Source organism: Lissotriton vulgaris, chromosome 9 (genome assembly GCF_964263255.1).
Source record: "Lissotriton vulgaris chromosome 9, aLisVul1.2, whole genome shotgun sequence".
In the NCBI taxonomy this organism is placed as follows: Eukaryota; Metazoa; Chordata; class Amphibia; order Caudata; family Salamandridae; genus Lissotriton; species Lissotriton vulgaris.
Window position 1 is genome coordinate 717,899,019 of NC_141697.1, and position 25,821 is coordinate 717,924,839.

The 25,821-nt window shown below is 48.7% G+C and overlaps 1 long non-coding RNA gene across 1 annotated transcript in view; it reads left to right on the forward strand.

The window, feature by feature from the left end:
* The first annotated feature begins 598 nt into the window (after positions 1-598).
* Positions 599-25,821, forward strand: part of LOC147692163 (uncharacterized) — a 37,812-nt gene continuing 12,589 nt past the window's right edge. Inside the window, exon 1 of the long non-coding RNA XR_015300009.1 lies at positions 599-833. This is a non-coding gene — a long non-coding RNA (uncharacterized LOC147692163). The remainder of the gene's footprint in view (positions 834-25,821) is intronic.

The window sequence follows — 25,821 nt, forward strand, 5'->3', positions numbered from 1 at the left end:
CATTATTACTCACTCCAGGCTCCCTGGGTCAATGAACTTTTCCACTGCAGATGAGCAATGAGCTCAGCCCACTACTAGTCTGGGAGCACATCACATCCAAAAATGATTTCTTGTTTTAGTTTATTAAAATGCATGCCTCGCAAAGCGAGCAGCGCATGCGCTGCAACGCTAAGGGAGACCTAAAAAGTAGAAAAAGTTCTCCAATATTTTGGTGTAACGTACAACTGACACATGGTTGGGGTCCTTGACACTACATGAAAATAAACAATATTAAACAAATATTTTGCTCTCGAGTTATCAGATACCCTGTTCAAAGAAATTATGTTTCCACCATCTATTTATTAAATTCTTAAATCTCACATATCAAAGCTGTGCGGCTTCTACACTCTTGCTGTAATTTACCACAGCAAATATGACAAAATGTGGCGAAATCCAGTAGGTTCGTGGTAGAAAATATATAGTTGCTGTGGTGCAGTTATAGCTGAAGATGGCGCTCGCAATCCATTAATCTGGGAAATAGTGTATAAATGGAGGCTGCATTTTCCTGACGACGTCAAGGGAACCGCCCTAAATATACAAATGTGAAGAAAGACTCGCGGCCGGAAGTAAACAGAATAATAACAGGGGGGCGGTCTGTGGGAGCAGAGGAGCAGAGCACCGAGAGGATCGAAATCGAAACGAGACCAAGAGAGATTCGGAAGCCAGAAAAGAAATTTAAAAGGGCGCAGGAGGAGACAAGCCAGGGTCAAGCTAAAAAGCAAAACAGCAGGAGATCTTCGTCCTCCACCAACATCATGGCAGCCCCGATGTCCACCCCAGAGCTGGTCCAGCAGGTAATAAGAGGAGGGCATCACCCTAATCCTTTCAAAAGGAGACTCGGTGTCGTTTGTCTGTTTATTAGAACTTGACTGGCAATCTGTTCCACTGTAATTGACTACTTGTCTGTGGTGTGTTATTGTTTTGTCAACCATCCTATACACCATGATTCTAGCCTTAGGTACCCTATATGCCTGCTATTTTGTTCTCACAGCAGTTAGTGTACGCCCGATTACTGATGTCGTCAACATCAGTCTTTCATTTTTTTGGAGGGCGAAACCAGTCAGAACTCTTGATAAATACGCACAGGTTTTATTTTCGGAGGTGTTCCGGGGCCGTGTTAACAGGTGTTGCACCCGCTTTTTGTGCCACATGAGCATTTTGGTATTGCAGAAGGGACCATAAATGTGTTGCCTCTTGCTTAATACCACGCTGGTGCCAGACTCTGCACCAACGCCATCTCAAGGGGGCTTTCCCTCATGCGTATGAGGTCATGGCAGATGAGGGAGACTGCTATCAGTGGACCCGTGCCATGTTATAAATGCAGAGCAAAGAGGAAATGAAGAGGGGCGCTAACTGTGCGCCACATAGAGGGGTCGCTTAGTCAGTGCATCTTCCAACGGTATCCCTTGCAAGGTGAGTGGGTCCATGGACCCTCAGGTCATCCTTCTGCAGTTGGGTGCACTCATTTACTGCACAGGCCTGCAGGAGAATCTCTACCCCTATTTGAAATGCAAGCTAGACCGCCGTTTGAACAATATAGGTATGGCAGCTTCCGAGTGTGCGACTGCACTTAGAACAGCACCTTCACTCTAATAGGGGGACTGTCCTTGTCTGCATCATGTAGTTTGTTGCATTCCCTATGCCCATTTTCCCTGGTTTAATGTGTTTTTTTTAATACACTTTTATTGATTTTAAACCTTATAAAGTAAAATAACAGTGTTCATTGGAGCTCACACACCTGTTCAATACAATTGAGCCATCTTCACAAAGCCATAACTTTGGTCCAGTAACAACATTCAGCTATCCTCTCAAATGTCGGTACTATAGTACGTACTACAAGGGTCCCACATTTAAGCATGTTTGTTGGGCCAGCCTCTTTCAATATATAACGATTTCTCGAGTATAATGCATCTATCCATGCCTTGCCTCTATTTCTGAGCTGCAGGTACCGTATATCAATCAATCAATCAATGACATTTATAGAGCGCGCTACATACCCGTAGGGTCTCAAGGCGCTGGGGAGGGGGGGTGCCGCTACTGCTCGAACAGCCAGGTCTTCAGCTTCTTCCTGAAGGAGAGGTGGTCTTGGGTCAGGCGCAGGTCGGATGGGAGGGAGTTCCAGGTCTTGGCGGCCAGGTAGGAGAAGGACCTTCCTCCTGTAGTCGCTCTTCGGATGCTGGGGACGGCGGCGAGGGCGTGGTTGGCTGATCGGAGGTGGCGTTTGGGAGCGTAGAAGTTGACTCGGCTGTTGAGGTAGCTCGGGCCTAGGTCGTGTAGGGCTTTGTGTGCGTGGGTGAGGAGGCGGAAGGTGATTCTCTTGTTGATGGGAAGCCAGTGAAGGTCTCTCAGATGTCCGGAGATGTGGCTGGATCGTGGGATGTCGAGGATGAGTCTGGCTGAGGCGTTTTGGATCCGCTGGAGTCTCTTCTGGAGCTTGGCGGTGGTCCCGGCGTAGAGGGCGTTGCCGTAGTCCAGTCGGCTGGTGACGAGGGCCTGGGTGACGGTCTTCCTGGTCTCTGAGGGGATCCACCAAAAGATCTTCCGTAGCATGCGTAGGATGTTGAAGCACGCCGAGGAGACGCTGTTGACTTGCCTGGTCATGGAGAGGGAGGAGTCCAGGATGAAGCCCAGGTTTCGTGCATGGTCTGTCGGTTTGGGTGCGGTGCCCAGGGCGGGAGGCCACCAGGAGTCGTCCCAGGCGGAGGGTGAAGAGCCCAGGATGAGGACCTCCGTCTTGTCCGAGTTCAGTTTCAGGCGGCTGGTCGTCATCCACTCGGCTACCTCTTTCATCCCTTCGTGCAGGTTGGCTCTGGCGGCGGCGGGGTTGTTGGTCAGGGAGAGGATCAGCTGGGTGTCGTCGGCGTATGAGATGATGCTGAGGTGGTGTTTGCGTACGATGGCCGCGAGGGGGCTCATGTAGACGTTGAAGAGGGTGGGGCTCAGTGATGATCCTTGGGGGACGCCGCAGATGACTTCGGAGGCCTCTGACTTGTACGGTGGTAGGCGGACTCGCTGTGTTCTTCCGTCGAGGAAGGAGATGATCCATTCCAGCGCCTTGTCCTGGATTCCGATGTTGCTGAGGCGCCGTATTAGGGTGCGGTGGCAGACCGTGTCGAATGCCGCGGAGAGGTCTAGGAGGATGAGGGCCGCTGTTTCTCCTTTGTCCATCAGGGCTCGGATGTCATCGGTGGCGGCGATGAGGGCGGTCTCGGTGCTGTGGTTGGCTCGGAAGCCGGACTGTGAGGGGTCGAGGGATCCGTTCGTCTCGAGGAAGGCGGCCATCTGCTTGTTGACGGTCTTCTCGATGACTTTGGCTGGAAACGGGAGAAGCGAGATGGGGCGGTAGTTCTTGAGGTCGGTGGGGTCCGCTGTTGGTTTCTTGAGTAGAGCGCTGAGTTCGGCGTGTTTCCAGCTTTCGGGGAAGATGGCGGTGTCGAAGGATGTGTTGATGATGTCTCGCAGGTGGGGTGCGATGACAGCGTCGGCCTTGTTGAAGACGTGGTGAGGGCAGGGGTCGGTTGGTGATCCGGAGTGGATGGAGTTCATCGTGCGGATGGTGTCTTCTGTGCTGATCGGGGTCCAGGCGTGGAGGGTGGTGGTGGGGGGGGGTGGCAGGTCGGTAGTGGTGTGCGTTGGTTGGTTGTTGAAACTGCTGTGTATGTCCGTGATCTTGTTGTGGAAGTATGAGGCGAGGGAGTTGCAGAGGTCTTGCGATGGGGTGATGTCGTTGTTTCCTGCGCTGGGGTTGGAAAGCTCTTTCACGATGCTGAAGAGTTCCTTGCTGTTGTGTGCGTTGTTGTCCAACCGGTCCTTGAATGCTGTTCTCTTGGCGGCGCGGATCAGCTGGTGGTGTTTCCGGGTGGCCAGTTTGTAGGAGGTCCTGTTGTCCGGTGTCGGGTCCCTTTTCCAGACTTTCTCGAGGGCTCGGCAGTTCTTCTTGGAGCTCTTGAGTTCGTCGGTGAACCATGGGGCCTTCTTGCTGCCGGGTCTGCTGGGCGGGGTCCTCAGCGGGGCGAGTTCGTCCGCGCAGTTGCAGATCCACTTCGTGATGTTATCGGCGGCCTGGCTGGGGTTCGCTGAGCTGGCAGGAGGGTGTTGGCTCAGGGAGGTGGCGAGCTGGTCTGCTGTGATCTTGTTCCAGCTTCTGCGGGCGGTGTGTTGCTGGTGTTGGAGGGTCGTCGTTCTCTTGAAGGTGAAGTGGACGCAGCTGTGGTCCGTCCATTGAAGCTCTGTGGCGTGGCTGAAGTTGATGTCTGTGCTGGATGAGAAGACGGCGTCGAGTGTGTGTCCGGCGAGGTGGGTGGGGGTGGACACCAGTTGCTTGAGTCCCAGGTTGGCGAGGTTGTCGAGCAGGGTGCTGGTGTTGTGGTCGTTGTTGTTCTCCAGGTGGAAGTTCAGGTCCCCCAGGAGGATGTAGTCAGCGGAGGGGAGGGCATGCGGGCTGACGAAGTCGGCGATGTCCTCGCTGAATTGCGTGCGTGGTCCAGGGGGTCGGTAGATCAGGGTGCCTCTGAGGGTGGTGTTCGGGTTGGTGTGGATCTGGAAATGCAGGTGTTCGGCGCTGGTCAGGGTGTTGTCGGTGCTGGTCGTGAGACGGATGGTGTTCCTGTGGATGATGGCGATGCCTCCTCCCATCTGGTTGGCGTTTCGGTCCCTCCGGACGATCTTGTAGCCCTCCGGGATAGCGATGGCGATGTCGGGAGCTGAAGAGGCGTTCATCCAGGTCTCCGTGAGGAAGGCGACGTCAGGGGCTGTGGCGTCTAGGAGGTTCCAGAGTTCGATGGCGTGTCTGTGGACGGAGCGGGTGTTGAGCAGGATGCACTTGAGGTGGGTGCTGCTGGAGTTCGACTTTGCGGGTGCTGGTGCGAGGCAGGTCCGGATGCAGGAGAACTTGCAGGCGTGGCAGCAGAAAGGTCCGTTGGTGTGTCGTGGTGTGGCTTGATGGCATTCAGGGAGTCGGCCGGGGTTGAGAGCGATGAGGGTGGCGGCGGAGTACGTCAGGCGGGTCGGTCGGGGTCTTCGTGGGCCAGGGGTCCTGGCGCTGGTCGCGATCCGGTCGCGGACGGGCGCAGACGGGCTTACCTTTGGCGCGCCTTCGGCGCACAATCGGCGCGCCCGCTGCGCGTGACCGCTGCGCGTTCGCACGGTCGCCATTTAAGGCGAAGTGCGCGGGTGGGCGGAGCAGCTGGGAGGCGGGAGCGGGGAGGGTACAGAAGAAAAAGGGGCGGGGCTAATGGCGGTGGCGGGAAGCGGGAGCGGGGAGGGAGAGCGGCGAGGTAGGCGGGCAAGGAGGAAGGAGGCAGGCACAATGGAACACGAAGAGAAAAACGTCACAGCAAAGGCAGGCAATAATACAGGAAAAAAACGGGGGAAGAAAACAGTGTAAACACAAACTCGGGCACAGAAAGAAACAAGCACAAATTTTCGACAAAACGGCCAAAAAAAACGGGGAAAAGCAGTGGAAACACAGACTCGGGCACAGAAAGAAACAAGCACAAATTTTCGGCAAAACGGCCAAAAACCTAAGGGGAGCGCTCAGGGCAGCAGCGAGGACGGCGCTGATGCAGAGGCAGGCACTGGGGGCACACGCAGCAGCTGGTGGCCGTGCGGCGCGGGGGTGTCCCACAAGTGGGTCACACTCACCTGCGTCGCACGGTCGCCATTTAAGGCCAAGTGCGCGGGTGGGCGGAGCAGCTGGGAGGCGGGAGCGGGGAGGGTACAGAAGAAAAAGGGGCGGGGCTAATGGCGGTGGCGGGAAGCGGGAGCGGGGAGGGAGAGCGGCGAGGTAGGCGGGCAAGGAGGAAGGAGGCAGGCACAATGGAACACGAAGAGAAAAACGTCACAGCAAAGGCAGGCAATAATACAGGAAAAAAACGGGGGAAGAAAACAGTGTAAACACAAACTCGGGCACAGAAAGAAACAAGCACAAATTTTCGACAAAACGGCCAAAAAAAACGGGGAAAAGCAGTGGAAACACAGACTCGGGCACAGAAAGAAACAAGCACAAATTTTCGGCAAAACGGCCAAAAACCTAAGGGGAGCGCTCAGGGCAGCAGCGAGGACGGCGCTGATGCAGAGGCAGGCACTGGGGGCACACGCAGCAGCTGGTGGCCGTGCGGCGCGGGGGTGTCCCACAAGTATATGACACCCAGTGCCTGTCTATAGCCTTTTTAGGTCTCGTGACCTATCAATGCGCATGCGCATTGATAGAGAAGCGAGACTATAGGGCTTTAAACAAACTTTAACTAACTGGGCGATTTGGTGCTGTGCCCGTGGCTTTTAGGTCAATGCGCAAGCGCATTGACCTAAAATGCGCGTGCACATCACCAAATCGCCGTCTGTTCCCTCTGCCGCACTCCAGGCCCCTGCTGCTTTCACACCCTCTCCCCGCTCCGCCCCCTTCCCTGCCCGCCGTGTCGCATTTCTCCTCCCCCCTCCCCTTCTCTGCCTTCCCTCCGTCTTGTTTTTTAGGTCTCGTGACCTATCAATGCGCATGCGCATTGAAAGAGAAGCGAGACTATAGGGCTTTAAACAAACTTTAACTAACTGGGCGATTTGGTGCTGTGCCCGTGGCTTTTAGGTCAATGCGCAAGCGCATTGACCTAAAAGACCTAAAATGTGCGTGCACATCACCAAATCGCCGTCTGTTCCCTCAGCCGCACTCCAGGCCCCTGCTGCTTTCACACCCTCTCCCCGCTCCGCCCCCTCCCCTGCCCGCCGTGTCGCATTTCTCCTCCCCCCTCCCCTTCTCTGCCTTCCCTCCGTCTTGTTTTTTTTTTTTACCCGCTCCGCCCCCTCCCCTGCCCGCTGTGTCGCATTTCTCCTCACCCCTCCCCACAGCAATGCCCTCCGCCGTCTCTCGTGTTTCTTTTGACTCGTTTTCGTTAGGGTTGGTGCTGTCTTTTCCTGCTGCTTCACACCACCTTTTGCAACAATACTTGTGTCTTGATTTGGGATTTTATCTTTTTACACTGAGTTGCAATAGGTTCGTAGTGAATTCACATGTTATATTGTTCAGCAAAGTGGATTATTATTATTCCAATCTGTAAAGTTGCAAAACAACCCCCAGTAAGAAACTTGAAACTGTAACTCGGGTCAAGAACTGCATCTCCGTCATTACTGCATGCGTTCATGCTTCACCGTGTCACTGATTAAGGTAAATCAGCAGTTAGCTGTAGCTTTGAATTTGGCGCAAAATGTCATTGGCAAACCTCTATTTTTTTTATTAGACTGCATCATCTAAAGAGCTCCTATGCAGAGCGAATAATCATGTTATGCCGCCTCTCCCGATACTAATTTACTGGAAGTTTCTACTAGACAGCTTTGATTTGATAAGAAACGAACTGGAAAAGGGCTTTTCTCCCGCCCTGGGACCAGATCCGAATGTAGTTTATGCTTCGAGATGCCAAGAGCTGCAGTACTGTATCACAGGCTGATAAATACTGCCCTCTAAGGTTTCCACCCGAGATTCCGTTCCAAAAGCCAAAATATTTATGACTGCCAAGTGCTCCCACCTCGAGGCCTTTAGAATGATGTACTGCTACCGAGCTGCTTTCCCTGGTAACATTATCCTCTGCATGGCTTAAATCAATACATTATACTCGCCTCAGCGATTATAGCGGAAGAACTACCCCGCAATACAGCAACAAGGACTAAAAAGCTGCTAACACATGCAATTCCCTTCCTCGATCGCCCCGGAGTGCATTAAAAACCATGAACCGCAACATCGAACACCTTACACAACACAGCAGTCGGATTTAGTTTTCACAACGCTCTCAAAAACGTTTCATCATCAAAACCTTCTTCAATCCTGCACTGCTCATCTCATGACGCCACTGCCATTCCCAGCGATTACTATCGCTTGACATTTCTCTATGTGTACTCGCCCAAGCTAAAAAGTGGCCTTAAGTAGGCAGCACTAAAAAAAAAAAGTATTGCCAATAACTCATTCTTAAGTGCAACCAATAGCATAAGAACAAGCTATATTTAACCTCATAGATGCTAGTAAACATCCCTCCCCAGTGCTGCGCTGTCCATTGGAACTAGTGCTGAGTGGACGTCCATTGGTCGTGCGCAGCACTGGGGAGGTAGTGCTGCCGTCGGCCAACGCACCGACGCAGCACTTAAGGGGTTAATTCGCAAACTGTAGTAAGGAATCCTAGAATCTGCTAACACATCCTCCTTTTAGCTTTTAATCACACTCAAGACTATCTATCCCAGCTGATACAATGTCAATCAGAAAACTGAGCGAGTCATGGATTTTAATCATAACTATTTTTATAACCCTTTTAACAAGACACGGTTTTATGGGCAACTCAACATTTCATATAAAAAAATAGGAGATTAAATTCCTGCTGCTTCACACCCTCATCGTCTACACACACACACCTACAAGCATTCCTCCAAGTTGTCTCTCACTTCAATCATGTGTGTTGTATCCTGCACGAGCGCCACGTCAGCTGTGACCCCGCTCTGTGCATGTGGACGCTGTGAATGTCCCTGCGTGTGCGCTCCACTCGTGTCTTTCTATGCAGGCTGCCTTCTGCTGTGTGCATGCGTCTGCTGTACTCGCAGACTGTATGGGTGCCTATTTGTGACTATGCCCGCAGGCGTGCGTCATGTTTGTATACTCTAAGTGTGTGTTCTCTAAAGGAATGCATTTACTGTTGTAGGCACAGTTTGTGTGTACATTCACTTCGTCATCTGCTATGTAGGTATCCTTATGCACGCTGTGTGCGTGAGCCTTCTGCGATTGCCGTACGTGCAGCCTGCTGTGTGTGTTTGCGCCGTCTGCTCTGTCTGCTTACTACAAGCCTGATGTTTTGTACTGTGAGTTATCAGTAGACATACAGCATGTATGTCCCGAGTAGTATATAGGGTGATCTTACTGTGTTGTTTACACCCTCCGTGCGTGCTGTCTCTATAATCGGTGTGATCTATCTCTATGCACACCGTGCCTATTCGTACACAGTCCCCTGCTGCGCATCCACACGTGCTGTGTGTGCTCCATGTGAGTTTGCACTGCACCCAGACTGCGGACACACTCCGTGAATGCTCAATACCCTGCCTGCATATGTTCTAGGTATATTTCATTCCAGTATGCTTGTACGCAGCGCCAACATGTAGCCTCTCATGTGCTTCTCCGCGCCGAGTGCTCACAATCTTGTTACTAAGCGAGGACGTCGCTTTAAGGATGGGAGAGGGTGAAATCCTCCAATTTTCACCTGTTTATTTGATATTTAATGTGGAGCACCTTTGCCAGCTAGTATTCCCTGTGCCTAAAAAACAGGAAAAACTCAATGCGTCGTGGTATGTGACTGGTGCTCATTTAAAGGATTAGAGCACCTTCTTGTGGAGATCGCGCTGTATACAACTGCAAAATAAGTAAGTAAAAAAATCCCACAGCAGGGCTTCTGGCATTGAGAGCCAATGTGTAGTGGCCATCCTGGGTGAGAATGCGAAGGTACTAACTGGCAATTCACACCTACGTGCTGGGTTGAACAAAGGGCCAGGAACCACTTCCTAATCTCTTGCCTGTTTGCGGAAAAGCTTTGAAGCAGGACATGACAAGTGACGAGAGCTGGGCAATCTGCAGAGAGAAACCCCAAGGGAACTACTTCACACCCCTGACTTAAACTAGAGGTGACTGGATAAGGCTGTTCTTGATCAGTAAATAATTGTTGCGCAAAGTTAAGGTAAATGAGCACATTGCTGATAAAATACACTCCCATACTAATATAATCTTCTAAATATAACGTGTGGAATATTCAAATACAAAGTTACTTGCGCTGTGTGTATTTTGCTACTGTCTAAAAACGAATGTCAGTGTGTATGTGTATGTATATATATCTATCCAAATTAATTGCATTTTTGTCATCTGTTTAATGTAATCAGACCCCCCCAGGATTTTGCGACTTTGGGTGGCAAATCCCACGACCCAAAAAAGCAACATTTGCAGCCGAAAACCTCTAAATACACTGTATTTTTGAGGTGGGCCAAAAAATGTGCCCGCCACAAAAATACTGCAGATTTGTGCTGTCACCCTCGCACCCCCTCACTCGCACCCCCTCACCCCCGCACCCACTCACCCCCGCACCCCCTCACCCCGCACCCCCTCACCCCCGCACCCCCTCACCCCCGCACCCCCTCACCCCCGCACCCCCTCACCCCCGCACCCCCTCACCCTCGCACCCCCTCACCCTCGCACCCCCTCACCCTCGCACCCCCTCACACCCTCACCCACCCTCCCCAGCATAGCATAACAAAACATAGCATAGCATAACAAAACAAAGCATAGGATGGCAAAACTAAACCTAGTATAGCAAAACATAACAAAACATAGCATAGCAAAGCACAGCATAGCATAATAAAACACAACTAAATATAGCACAGCGTAACAAAACATAGTATCGCATAACAAACCATCGCCTAGCAAAACACAGCATAGCCTAACAAAACACAGCATAGCATAACAAATCAAAGCATAGGGTAGCAAAACGAAACCTAGCATAGCATACAGCATCATTCAGCACCACCACAGCATCACTCATTCAAATATGTTCTCTCAATGTTTCAAGCTTTATTACAAATGTCACAAAAAAATGTTAATATTTCACTTCTGTTCTTGAATTTTCATCACAATAAAATACACACGTTATTTTCAAAAGTTTAAGCTATTGCCATTATAAATTACAATCACTTTTATTTAAGTATTAATTATTTGAAAAAATTAAAAGCCATTGTTATTTGTAATATCAATACATCTAAGTCACGTAAATACAAAACATGTTGCATTACAAATGCTATAGGTGTCACATTCGCGAAAGTTATAACTATTGGCATTGTAAATGACAAAGCTATCAATTTAGCTATTTTAAAAACCAACACATAAATAAAATAATTGTCATTACAAGACCAATAGCTCCAACTTTTCTAATGCGAGACCTATTGCATTTCCAATGCTTGTTATTGATTTATTATACAGCCAAATATTTTCATACAACTGGAATATCCCTCCTCTTCCTGTAGTGATATTATCTTTGGTTAAATGTGGACAGGTGGTTGTGTGATCTCTGCCAGAGTTTGTGTTATGGATGACCATTGGGTCTGTATGGTCAAGTTACATGGAAAATAAATATTGTTCTGTTTGGTGCTTCGGGTATTGTGGGGAGGGATGATTACTCTTTGTTCCAGAGTCTTTCGGGCACATAGTATGTTCTATGCATGTATTTAAGGTGGGTGATTCTAAGTTTAACTGATATTGCAACAATCTGGGCTGCCATTTTGGTCCGCCACCAGTCGCCCTCATCTAATTTTTTAATGTCTGCCCTCATGGCAATTCAAATGCGGACACTTTGTCTGTGCTATTAATCACCAGGGTAAGATGTTTTTGTGAGGGGTATTTCCCTCCTGCAATGGGGCCTAATATGAATGTAGCTATGTAGCTTTCATTAGGTGTGGCATGATATGGCATGTCTTAGCTGGAGTAATTTGTAAAATTGCAACATATGTAAATCAAATTCCTCTGCAAATTCTGAGAAGGACTTCGTTAGGTCTGAATGCCAGATGTCCTTCTCCCTAGCTTCCAGTGGGTTATACTTAAGTATTTCCGCAGTGATTTTGGTTTGGCACGATATGGTGTGTCTTAGGTGGAGGAATTGCAACATATGTAATTAAAATGTCTCCACTAATTCCACAAAAGCTCCCTCCGACTGACAATCGCCAAATCAGACGACACCTCGCCCCCCCCCCCCCCCCCCCCCCCCATGGAACACATCCACTTCCAGAACGATGCTCAGTGGATCACTCACCTACCGACCGCCTTGACCCCGCAGCCCCTTCAACAATGTAATCAATCAATCAATCAGGGAATTGTAAGCGCACTGCTCCCACGCAAGGGTCTCAAGGCGCGGGGGGGGGGGGCTTGCAACACCGTTCAGTCGAAAAGCCAGGTGTTGAGGGCCTTCTTGAAGGTGTTCAGGGAGGGTGCGTGTCTGATGTTGATCAGGCGCTTGCTCCAGGTCTTGGCCGTGCTGTAGGAGAAGGCTCTTCCCCCTGTTCTGCGTATGCGTGGGGTTTCGGCGAGGGCATGGTTGGCAGATCAGAGTTTTTTTTCTTCGGTGCTTGGAAGGTGATTCTGTCGTTGAGGTATTGGGGTCCAGTGTTGTGGAGGGACTTGTAGGCATGGGTGAGTAGTTTGGAGGTGATTCTCTTCTCGACTGGGAGCCAGTGGAGGTTCTGTAGGTGTTAGCTAATCTGTTCGTGTCGGGGGAGGCCGAGGACGAGTCTGGCGGTGGTGAGGAGGGCGTCTTAGTGCTGTGGTTGCTATGGAATTTGGATTGAGAGGGGTCGAGGATAGCGTTGTCTTCGAGGAACCTGGTTAGTTGTGCGTGGACTGTCTTTTGCGACTTTTGCAGCGAAGGGGAGGAGCGAGATGGGCCGGTAGTTCTTGAGGTCAGTGGGATATGCTGCTGATTTTTTGAGCAGGGGTCTGACTTCTGCCCGTTTCCAATCATCAGGGAAGGTGCCGGTCTTGAAGGTGGTGCTGATGGTGCGACTTAAATCTGGTGCGGTGGCGGCGGCCTTGAGATAGATGTGAGGGGGGCAGGGGTCGGTGGGGGCCCTTTATAGTCGAGGTGATCTCTTTGGTAGTGACCTGAGACCAGGAGGCGATGGTAGTCTGTCCGGCGCTGTCGGGGCGTGATGGTCGGGCCTGGTTGTTGAAAATGTCATAGAGGTTTTTGATCTTTAGGTGAAAGTAGGGTCTGAGCTTGTCACAGAGGTCCTGGGACGGGGTGATGTCTGTGGCTTCGCTGGGGGGTTTGGTGAATTCTTGGATGACGTTGAAAAGTTCCTTCGAGTTGCTGGCATTGGCGAGGATTGTGTTGCGTATGAAGGTTGGTTTGGTGAATTCTTGGATGACGTTGAAAAGTTCCTTCGAGTTGCTGGCATTGGCGAGGATTGTGTTGCGTATGAAGGTTCTTTTGGAGGTTCTGATGCGTTGGTCGTACTCAGTCAAGGTGTTTTTGTAGGTGGAATAGTGTTCGGGTGTTTTGCTATTTTTCCAGGTCTTCACGAGGCGTCTGTAGGTGCGTCTGGCTTCTTATAGGTCAGGTTTGCTCTGGCGGTGTCTGTCGGCGTTGCGTAGTGGGGTGAGTTTTTGTGCGGTTGGAGATCCACATGTGAAATTAGTTGGCGGCGAGGTTGGCGTCCGTTGCGGCCGTGGGAGTGTTGCGGTTGAGCAAGTTGAGCTGCTCCTGGGTGACTGCTCCATTTTCTTCGTGGTGGGCATGGAGCGGGCTGGGCGGTTTGGGTTTGTTGACGTGGAAGTGTACGCAGTTGTGGTCCGTCCAGGGGGATTGCGTGTGTGGCTGAAGTAAATATTGTTTCCTCCTGCAAAGATGGGGTTGAGTGTGTGTCCTATCTTGTGGGTCAGCATGGTGACAAGCTGCTTTAGTCCGATGTTGGCGAGGCTGTTTAGGAGGGTGGTAGTGTTGGTCGCTGGGGTTGTCGAGATGGAAGTTGAGGTCTCCGATGAGAGTGTAGTTAGTGGAGGCATTGTGGGCGATGAAGTTGGTGATGGTGTTGGGGAAAAAGGGCTCTGGCCTGTAGGCAAGGGTGCCACGGAGAGTGGAGTTACGGCTGGTTCGGATCTGGAAGTGCAGGTGTTCAGCTGCGGGGAAGGAGACACTCGATATGAGCGATTTTTTTGTGTTTGATGGCGAGACACCCTCCCGAGCGTCGTTGATGTTCGCTGCGGGGGGGGGGGGTTTGGTGGTGATGGATTTGTGGCAGTTGCGGCAAGAGAACTGGCCGTGTGTCGAGTTTGGCGCGGACTACTGGGAGTTATTGTTTCTTCAGGGTGGTGAGTTGTAGCGGTGGATGGCCGGAGGTCCAGGGTTTCTGGCGCGGGTCGTGGACGGGCTTGCCTTTGGCACGGCCACGCAGCGGATGCCATTAAATAGGGGAGGGGGTGGGAAAGTGCAGCTGGGAGGCAGGAAGCGGCAAGTGGGAGGGGCCGCAGGGTCGGGCTGGCGCAGAGAAGCGCAAGTGGAGACAGGGCACAGAACAGGAATGACTGTTTTATTTGCCTTCCCTTATATTGTATTTAAGGGATGGCAACAACGTTAAAGTTAAAAGAAGGCAAAACAAAAATAAACACAAGGCAAGCAAACCAGGGAAACGCAGGGCAGGCACAGAGAGCGGTCTCGAACCCTGCTGTTCACAGTCTACGGTGGAGACGGCCAGGCGGTGCTGCGGGGAGGGGGGTGGGTTGGGAAAACGCAGCTGTCATCGCCGACCACATCTCACCCCACGTCGTCGCCTCTACGGGCTACATACTACTTGGTGATCTGAACTTCCATTTGGACAACCACCGCAATCTCAACACCATGCCCTCCTGGAGAACCTCACCAACATAGGATTGAAGAAACTGACCTTCACCCCCACTCACACAGCAGGACACATACTCAACCCCATCTTTGCCAGAGAAACCCACTTTTGATTTAGCCACACCACAGAACTGCTCTGGACCGACCACCATTGCATCCATTTCTCCTTTACGAAACCCATGGCACCCAAGCCCACGCGCTGCCTCCCACGCAGAAGCTGGGACAAAGTCTCAGAAGAACCTCTCACCTCCACCCTCACTGGCACTCCACCCCCTACTACAACTAACACAGCAGCAAGCAATCTCCACCAATGGATCACCAACTGCGCCCCTCTTCAGAACACAAGACGACACAACAAGAAAGCCAACTGGTTCACCACAGAACTTTGAGAATCCAAGTGAAAAAAGAATAACCTTCAAGCTGCTCAGACACACCTCCAAAAGCCCGCAACAACACCGGACCCCAATATCTCAACGACAGAATCTCCTTCCACACCCCCCAAGAGAAACCTCTGCTCAGCCAACCTCGCTTGAGCCACCGTCCTTCGTTTCTACAGGACCAGAGCTGCTGGAAGAGCCTTCTCCTATCAACCGTGCCACGTTTCTACAGGACCAGAGCTGATGGAAGAGCCTTCTCTTACATCGCAGTCGAGCCCTTGAATGAACTCCCCTTCACCTCCGACGGAGCCCAACACTGCAACAATTCAAAAGATCCCTCAAAACCTGGCTCTGCGAATGACCCTAACGAAGCAGCTCACTCCCCCCGCACCCCCCCCTAACCCCTTGAGACCCTCGCTGGTGACTAGTGCCCTCTACAAATCTCCCGATTGCTTGATTCAATTCCGAGAAGGACTTTGTTAGGTTGGAAACGCTTTCCCATCCTAGATATGCCAATGGCAACCCATTTTGTAAATTCTGGTAGGTTATTGATCTGCTTTACCCAAGTTCCCTGCAATAACAGTGTTTTCACTGGTAATTCTTAATTTCCACCTGATCCCCTTAAGTGCCCTGTGCCCGTTGTTGGACCGTTGTGCACTCATCTTCTGTAGAATGTATTAAGTATAACTATGTCCATCAGCTCATCTATTTCCAGTCTATTTGCTAGATTATTCCACTTCCATACATGCCAACCCTCCTGATTCAGCTGAGAGACGTCTGATTTCAAGGCTAGCGTCCCGATTCCTGCATGCAGAAACCCAGTTCGGAGTTTTTGTAAAACAGCCAAAAGTACAGTGTTTATGCCTGTCACACAGGCTTCAATCTCCCCCTTCAACAATTACCTCTGAAATTTGGCAGTTTTGGCAGTTTTGCATAACGCAAACAAAAACAGAGTTAAGAACTCTGTTTTTGCCTGTGCTATGTTATTCAATGCCAAAAATGAAATGCTGATTGTTTGTGACCATATTCACCAATAAACCTGAGTCACTTAGATTTGCTTCTGCTTCAGCATGGGTAAGTGGGGGAAAATACATTCTCCCTACTATTTTTTTTTTATACTCCCACTTGCCTGCTGTTAAATTTTGGCATGTATACAACAGACTCGATTCAGGTGGGGGACCCCCTTTTTTTAAGCCCCAAAATGCTTTATTTTAAACGTCTGCCTCCTAAAATGACCTTCATTTCCATGCTACATGAAACTTCACTACAACCCAACCAAAGAGATACAAAGCAAACTAAATGACCTTCTTGACAACTGGTATAGCAAGGACTGACCTTGGAAGAAAAACTATTTTATCAAATATCAAGTGACCCAAACCCTATACTTGCTGCCCAAAATTAATTAGGCTGGCACACCACCTAAGGGCAGACCGATTATTGCAGGCATTGGCTTGATTTGTTCTAATCTGGGAAAATATATTGATGCAGAACTTCAGCCTTTCGTTAAAGAACTATCCTCTTTATTCAAGGATACAAAGGATATTCTTCAAAAACTCCAGAAGATTGATTGCCAACTGGATTACTTACTAGCAACCATAGACGTAATACGTCTGCACACCTCAATCAAACATCAGGGTGGAATTGAAACAGTAAGGGAATGTCTGACTACGAGGCCAATACATCTTTTAGGAAGGAACAATAAAGCTGGCAAATAAATACCTGTGAAATATCGGTAGTGTAGTTTTTAGGTCTAGCCTACGCAGCGCTTAGGAAAAGACCTTTAGCAATCACTTCAGCTCTGCTGCCAAAAACGTGCACGCATTGCTTTGAATGCAACGCGTGCACGTTTGGCGATTCCCTTGCGGGAGCGAGCTTTCAAACCATGTGTTAATTAGAAACATATGGTTCCTGCTCGCTCCCGCAAGGGAAACAGGCACTGGCACCTCCTCTCTCCCTGCTGCCTCCTTGCAGCACGAGGTGCGTGCACGCGCTTGTTCTTTTTTGGATCCATTTCACAGGGAAGCAACTAAATGGAAGAAGGAAAGAAAGGTTGTGAAACGTTTCTTCAAGTCACGGTTTTCAGTAAGTGAGGACAGATTTTGCTAATCTCACAGGTTCTGTGGGAAGTGTGAGGATAGCAGACAGCTGATTTACTTAACTTTGAACGGGTGCGGCTGGTTTGGAAAACGGATGTATTGCAATACAGTAATTGGCAGATCCCTACTCTTCCAGGCAGTTGATCTGCTTTGGTGCATGATGGATGGCTTCTCCACCCTTTTCCTTGACTGCTTCATCTGCATGCATGAAAATGCATGCAGTCACTTAAAGGTCTTCAACTAACGGACTTTGCTCAAATTCTTTTGGCAGCCTAAGAAATGGCCACCATCTTGATTCATGCTGGGCATTGCTACTAGTTTGTCTCTTGGTGCCAGGCTGCAGGCTTAAAGCTTTTCATAGCCAATCAGTGCGATGTGTTCTGCACTTTGTGCTTTAGCACTCACCAGGTTTTGGTGGGTTCTACCATGAAATAGTACTTGACTGTGCTGCGGAGCATTTTAATTTTACCTGACCATCCTTCTTTGTTTAGTTAGCCCATGGTCGCTCATTTCATGAAAGGTTTGCTATGTTTCCTAACTCTGAGACACACATTTTGTTCCACAGTGGAACTTACATATGATTCTGCCTTTTCTCATGGCAGCGCCATTTGAATTGATACGAGTTTGTCTAAACTAGCGTAGGTGGTTGCTTTGGTCTAAAGTGTCGTAAAATTGCAGACCTGGCTGGCCCGGCTGCTGTTTACTGAATTCTTCCCAGACAGCTTGTTCTGTATGCTAGCCCCTCCTTTCTGCCAAAGGTGGGTTTTGCTTTCCACATGTTTCAGTCTGTTACTCTTCTATATCCTCTTCATCTTTGAAAGGAGAAAGGGTGGATAAAACTGTGAGGACGGGGTGGGGGCTAAGGGAGGGTGTTGCTAGGTAAGATGGCTCCCATTTCTGTTGCTGAAAGTATCCATCAGAAGAAAAATGTTCTTCTGTGATAATGTGACCAGTAGGGTCCCGGCAGATTCATGACCACGCTCCCTCAGTACTGGTCATAAGACCTAAAGTTACATATACAATATTGGTATTGTACTATTCATCTTTTGCACTCAGTTCCTCTGCCAGCCTCTTTTGGGCAAGAAAACACATTTTAAAGCAGACACCAGCCTCATTGCCAGAAGGCTTTCCTTCATACTTCTCGAGAAGCTTGTGCTTAAATATGGCTGCGCAACGCTACTCGAGTAGCTCTGAATCACAAACCAGCTGTGTGCCCTCTTATGTCTGTTTTATATTTTTCTAGGGAAATGATCTTCACCGATTTGTTCACCAAGGCTTTAAAACTGTTGTAAGGAAGACCAGATTTACACAAGTCCTGTGAAGCGAGCAGCCTTAGTCCTGACTGAAGATAAGCCATAGCGGGGCAGTCAGTTTTTCTTGTCATCTTTTTCCACAAGTATGAGTTTAAGGAACCAGGATTTGCATTCTTTTATACCAGCATTTGGCGCAAGTTCCCTTCCTTGCTATTTGCTACTTTTATTAGCAGAACTCCAGCCTTATTTGTGCTGGAGAAGTGTATTGTGGGAGATTGAATATTATTCTAACAGCTTTGGAGATCACCTTATTCAGAGTTGTTTCGTCTTACCCTCTCATTGATTAACTGCCATACGTAATTGTTGATAGAAGCCTTGCCCGACGTACTTCCAGTAGAGGGGTGAGATTGGGGCCAGTTATTTTGTGCTTGATGTTTTTTAGCGTGACATCCAGAATGGTTCCTCTTCCTCGAATAGCCGCTTTTTGTTGGTGGTACGTTCCCATGCTATCACAAGGTTATGCAGTATCCATGCATAATCCTTTGAGTTCTTGATGGTGTAAGCTTCATATGACTCCCACCTATTCCACAAATAGTCCCCATATATACCACTGCCATACTCCATTCCATATACTGGTGTACACGTGGCCCGCCTTGTTCTCAACATACCTAACCGTGTCTCTGTTAAATCTGGTATTCGCTCATTAAATTCGCTCCCTGTTAAAAAGCGATTTGTATTTAAGGCTTTATTCCTGGTCTTTTCAGCCATAACCATGAAGGTTCCAAACTTCTCTGCACTTATTATTTGGTATGTTTCTTGCAGATCGTTCAGATCTTTTTCTGGCAATAAAATCATCCTAGGTATCGCATGGTCAGATGGGGGCAGCAGTTCCTTTTCTATGGCTGCGGCAAGGATATGGAGCACCTTACCTGCTCACATAACCAAGTTTGATGTTTTTGTTATGTTTAAAAAAAACTTTGAAAGCATGGGTTTTTTGGTCCCGAGTTATGATGCTGGGTTTTTATTATCGTGTCCTGCATGGCTTAGCATCTGGATACCCTCATTTTTAATGAGCTTTATAAATGTTACTTTAGTTTCATTGTTTGACAGTGTTCTGTGTGCGAGAGTGGTTGTGAGCTTACCTCTTAGTTTGTCGGTGCTGGTTTTACTGTATGCTTGCTTACCAGCATGGTAACTTCATAGCTGTGATTTAGAAAAGGGGGTGGTGATGAACAGAGTGTCTGAATTAAGCAGACCACTCTTACCCAGTCCAAAGATCAGGGCTTGATCCATCACCGTTATTTATCTCACTGCACCATCCCAGCTCAGAACCTGGCTATATGCAAATCAGTCTGTCCCTGGCCCAGTGCATCATGGGAACAGGGCAGACTAAACTACCAAGCCAATTCTTCACCAGAAAGGAGACAAGCTACCGGGGACCGGTTTCTGGCATTTCAGCCGTCTTCGGCCCGGCTTGCTTGAATCCTGATGGTGCAGTGAGAAAGGGACTCATGTCTGAGTATACCCTGCCACACCTATAGTGGCCAAAAACGATTTAGAAAAGGGGGTGGTGATGAACAGAGTGTCTGAATTAAGCAGACCACTCTTACCCAGTCCACTTCATAGCTGTGTACATACTAGATGCACGTTTTATCTTTATTCCTGGAAATTGGTATATATTTCTGCGACTTAAACGTGATTTGGAAGTTGCTTCTGATAACTCAGTAGCAGGTAAGTAATCATGCTGTGTCGATATAGAAAGTTAATAACCAAAAATCCATAAGCAACTGAAAAGTTTAGCTGCAGAATATAACCATTCTGTTAAACGGGGCTGATTCTGAACTAAGTTTTTTTTGTGGCCATTAATCATTCTACCTTTTTATAGTGACGTCAGACTGTACTATGGCTCGAATGTTCAGCCTTTTCTTCCTACTCTCTAGCTGGCCTGATGCTACAGGTGCATCTTGTGAATGACCACTCATTTATATTTTTTTATTTAGAATCTTTAATTTTTAAAGAGTTAAAATAAAATACGGCACTTGGGTACTGCATCCTTCCAAAGAAGTACTCCTGCTTCAGATTTGACAAATCTGCCTTAGAACCTCGCAATTACTGTTTGTTGCTAGGCGCCTGTAATCATAATTCAGTGCTAAATATGCATCAAGTGATATGATCAATTTGGTTGTATTATTTATTATATTACTGGTCATATTGACGCCCTGAAGAAGTAGACACTGCAAAACGTGTTGGCTGCTCACATCGAACCTTGAAGCCTATATCATGAGATTTTGATGGATACTTTTACCTGCAGATTCCTTACCTGTAAAGATGCCAAGGTGTCAGACTGGATTCGGAAACTTCAGAGATATGTTGCCAGCTGAGGACGCTGGACTCTCTCAGTGCTGGAAGTGAGGTCAGATGATGTCACATAGCCCATATAGCCCACCATCTGGTGCACCGACTTCTGTTAACATTTTTCTGTGCTTTTGATGCAGATCTGCAGCTGGTCTTCTGGGGAAAATCTTTTTGGTAATGTAATCCAATTTATAAAGCACGAACATATAACCCATTAACGTTTCAAGTCGCTGGGCAACGTCGGGGTGATTAAGTGAGCTATTGACCAGAGTCACATGATGCTGAGCTACAACCGGCAGTAGGAATTGAACCGTGATCCCTGTGCTCCAGAGTCAGCTGCTCTGGCTGCTACACCACCTCTCTCCCACCTTTCATCCCAAATTAAATTGCAGTACCACCTTTAAGCATATTGCAGGTACTGTGGGCCATCACCATGCCATTTGTCTATGGTGTCTGGCCCTGCCGACACGAAGTTGTGCTCTTTATGCCTCTGCATGAATCTCAGGGTATTAAGGAGCATGAGGCGAAACTGTTTATGGCTCGAGCAAAGGACGATCAATGTTGCTGAAATGGTCCCACTGCTCCTGGTCCTCTTCAGGGAAGCAAGGTCGCATGCACAAGAAAAGACAAAGATGCCTAGAGGTTGTTCTCCCTCTCCAACAGACCCTCTTTCTTAGCACCATGTATGCCATTTTGGCAAACTAGCCACGTGCTTAGCGCCCTTTTAGGCCCAATGGAGAATGCTTCTCGATCTTCATTCCCTTTGGGGCTGTCCCTGCAGAGCTGACACCATACTGCTTCCAACAGACACTTCACGCCGCCGCAACCGGCTCTGGATTGTGCAGAGAGGATTCTAAAAGACTTGTAGAGCCTGTCCCAACAATCCCATTCAAGAACACTGGAATTCAAAGATTGTCCTCTGCAGGCGGTCTGGAGAACTCTCCTGAACTCGCTATGGATTATCCAGCAGGACCACCTACACCAGAAGTTGTCTCACTCCACAAAATGTTGGTCAAGGCTGCTGTGGTGCTGATTCTGAAATTGATAATCACAGAGGCGAAACAATGTCCTCTCAAAGGTTCTACTTTGGTGGCTTGAGCTGAGCCACCTCTGTTCAACAATGCTCTGCTGTATCCAGTTCTAGCAGCATTGGAGAAACCCTCCTTTTCGCCATCAGATAATCACCCTGTGGCCCACAAGAATTGTTGCTGCTTCTGGTGACATACCCACCTTTCTGACGATCCCTTCGGACAGGGAATCAAAAAGGATGGAATCTTGGTAGAAGAACGTTTTCTCAGCAGGGAGCATGGCCCTCAAATCCCTTCAGGCAAATGGTCTGCTCGCCCCATATAACCATGCTATGTGGGACATGGATGGCCAGAATGCTTTGTCACATCATTAAATTTGGCTTGGATACTGCAGATTAATTTGCCAGAGTGCTGGCCACCCCCTTCTTGATAAGATGACACGCTTGGCTTTGCACATACATTTTTTCTCTTCTGAATTCCAGGCTAATCTGCTTGCCGTCCATTATGACTGTTAGACTCTGGAAGTAAATCTGATTTTTGCACTGGAGAAGTTTAAAACCTGCAAAGCCACAATGTGATTCAGAGGCGTGCAACGTTGCCTGATAAGGATTATAGAAGCTTTAGTCGCTTTGGAGGCTTCAAAAGAGGATTCTCCTTTTATCCCTACCAGTACCCATGTCGCTCCTGCAGCAAAAGCAGAACGTGCTCATTGGGTGGTACAGAGGCTGTAGCAAATCAAAAGTATGAAGATTTACCCTGTAACCCTCCTCATCCCCCTGCCCAGCACTGCACTCTAAAGAAAAGTATCCCTAGTTCCCTTCCTACACCCCATGCAAGGCATTTTGTACTTACTTGGCAGACCATTACTTCGAAGCAGTTGGCCATACAGATTCTACAAAATGTTTACTCGCTCACCATCCGACAAGTTCTTCCTACCCTAACTACCCCCTTTCCACCCCAACCCGACCATTTGACCATCATGGTATCAATGTTGTTATGCAAGTTTCTTCCTGGTGCCTAAGGAGAATGACTGTCTCTGTCCTTTCCTGAATCTCTGAAGTCTTAACTGCTTCCTCAAGAAGGAAAAGTTCAAGAAGCTGACCTTAGCTCAAGTTCTTCTGGCGTTGGAGCTTGGAGATGGTGTCCCTAGACTTGCAAGATGCATACCTCCACAACCCTATCTTGAAGCCTCATCAGAAGTACTTGTGGTATGTGGTGGGCTCTGTACACTACCAACTTGCAGTCCTACCCTTTGGTTTGACAACACATAAAGCCTTTACGAAATAGATGATGATGATGATGGCGGCCTATCTCAAATGTTCCAATATCTCCATCTTTACGTACCTGGACTGGCTCCTCAAAACCAGTTCTTCAGAAGTAGCGCTATGTGCCAGTTAGGCAATGTAGCAATGCTGCACATTTTCTATAATGTCCTCCTTTCTGCACAGTAACATACTGCTGTGACCTCTTGCACATATTTGCATGCATGACCATGTTGGATTAGTTTCTCTGAAACTGCTTTGCGCACATTGCCATGATACCTGGAACACTGGGTACAAAGCCTTAATGTCATTCGATCTTCGTCCACTGGCGACAGGGCTATCTACATATTCACAACAATGCAATTATGCGTGTACATTGCAAGGATGCTTTTTATTATAAATGAAGAAGCCTTTTCAGAGGTAAGCAGAGGAGACACTTCCTCTGACATCGAAAGGTCCTGCATGCTGAGGCTTCAGCAGGCAACTGGCTTATATCTCCATGAAGGGTGTCCAGTTCATGACCAAGACGGCGGGGGGTCCCACATCCTTTTCCATCAGTTATTGGGGTTGGATCATCCCGTGGGGGAATCTTTGCTTTACATATACACACATTCTAGACATACACAGCGTAGGGATTGCATAGTAGGAGTACGCCATATTACTAGCTTGTATTATATGCATGCATATACACTGTCTTGGCACCATGGTGGAATTGTATCTGCCATTTACTCTTTTGGTGTTTCTAATCACTTTCATCTACTTCTGCCTACTGATTATCGTGACACATGTATTATATAGGAGAATGCTGGTTCAATAAATATATTGAAAACTTCCCACTGTGTATTCTCTGAATATTTCTCTGAGAGCAAGAGTGCACAAGTGACTGAGCAAAAGGTTCTGATATGTTACCATAATCTTTTAGGGGTCTGGCTTGTCATGTTCAGCGATTTCCAGAAAACAGTCGCTCTGTTTGGGTTAGGTGGGCTTATGGAGGAACTGTGAGCTAGCTGGTCTCAAGGCCATATACTACGGGGTGCATGGAATCAGTCTAGGCACCTCACCCAAAGTTTGTTATGCACAAACATGCAGGTCCTTGGATTAGTGGGAACTAAACTACATTGGTGGTGTCCTGCCCAGCTAATCCAGTTCATAGTCTGGAAAGGACACAGAGCGCTGCATGCCTTTCCAGCGTCAGAGTCCAAGACATCCTGGAAGGACTTCCTCCTTCCAACCAGTTGTGACAATTTGTGGTTCCTAGGTCTGCAGCCTTCCTGCACTCTCCTAGTCACGCAAGCATGTTGGCACATGAGGTCCCTGCAGTGGTGTCTCTGTAGACAGAGGCTGCAGTATGGGAAGATCTGGCAGACTCCATTGTGATCTCCCGCAGCACTACAGTGAAAGTGGCTTGGTGGGGAAACCGGACTTACAGAATGGTCTTCACTCCACCGACTGACCTGGCTATGGTAGTGACTGATGCCTCCAACGTGAAGTGTGTTGGGTGCTGATCTGGAAATCAGAAGCACCTGGTTGCTGGAGGAGCAGGTGCTTCCCATCAACATGCTATAATTGCAGGTGATTCGACTGGCACTTAAGGCTGCCTTCCCCCTCCATTGAGGGGTGATGTGTCAGCAAGCAAGGGGGAAGTATGGTCTCACCGCCTTTATTTAGAACAAGTGAGACTGTGGTCTTGGGCACACTAAAGTATCTTGCCCACCACCAATCAACTAGCATGGTTTCTGAATGTCATCTTTCTGATCACAAGTGGCGTCTTCTGTCAGAGGTAGTCCAGCAAATCTTCTCCCAGTGGACACTCGTGCAGACTTGTTAAGCTTCCTCAAAATGCTCAATGCCTGCAGTTCTGCACTCTCTAGTATCTGTGTATTAGTTGAGGGGGAGCTTTTAGCTGCACTATGCGTTTCCCACTCATACCATTGATTACTCAGGTTCTCTGGATGATTTGCTAACTCAGTCATTCTCATCGACCCAGATTGGCTGAGAAGGGTGTGGTATGCAGGCCTGCTGTGCTTATGTGTCACCTCCTCACCCCTCTTCGCCTGCCATTCAGGCTGTATCATCTCGTTCAATTGGAGGGAATGGTTCTGCACCCCAATCTCTGATCTCAACCTACATGCTTAGAGATTGAGTGGGGACAACTAAGCTCCTTTTAGTTGCCAGAGGTGGTAGACGTCCTTTTATCTGCATGTTGCGCCCCCTCTTCCCCAGACTGTCTATATGGGGCAACTTTGTTGCATTGTGTGCAGATAATGGAGCAGATCAAGTTATCATATTTTGAGTTTTCCTTGGCTAAGAAAATATGCTCCATTAACACTGTAAAGGGTTATTTAGCCACCTTGTCTGTCTTCCTCTGACTCCTTTTTTAGGTCTCGCCTGTCGATGCGCATGCGCATCGAGCAAGGCGAGAGTATTGCGAGTTATCCACTCTTTATCTGCACTGCAAGGAATCGTGGCGATTCCTTGCAGTGCCCGTGACTTTTAAGGTCAATGCGCATGCGCATTAAGCTTATGCGCATGCGCATTGACCTTAAAAGTCACGGGCGCGTGCATGTCCGTCTTCCCGCCGTCTCGCATTTCCCCTGTCGCACTTCTCCTCCCCCCTCCCCTCTCTTCCCTCCAGCTTGTTTTTTGTTTATTTGACCCGCTCCGCCCCCTCCCCTTCCCGCCGTGTCGCATTTCTCCTCCCCCCTCCCCTCTCTTCCCTCCGGCTTTTTTTTTGTTTATTTTACCCGCCGTGTCGCCGTGTCTCCGATCCTTTCGCTCTCCTCCCCCCTCCCCTCTTTTCCCCTGTCGCACTTCTCCTCCCCCCTCCCCTCTCTTCCCTCCAGCTTGTGTTAACTGGGTCATCTGGGTGCATGATACCAGCAGCTGTCATGCCGACCCGCCCTCTCCTTTTCTGTGCTGAGGCCGCCTGTGATCCTGAGCGTACACTCTTTGAAAGATACGGTTTTGATTAACATTTAGATAACCGAATGTATGATTAATTGCTTTCAGCCGGAGGGTTTC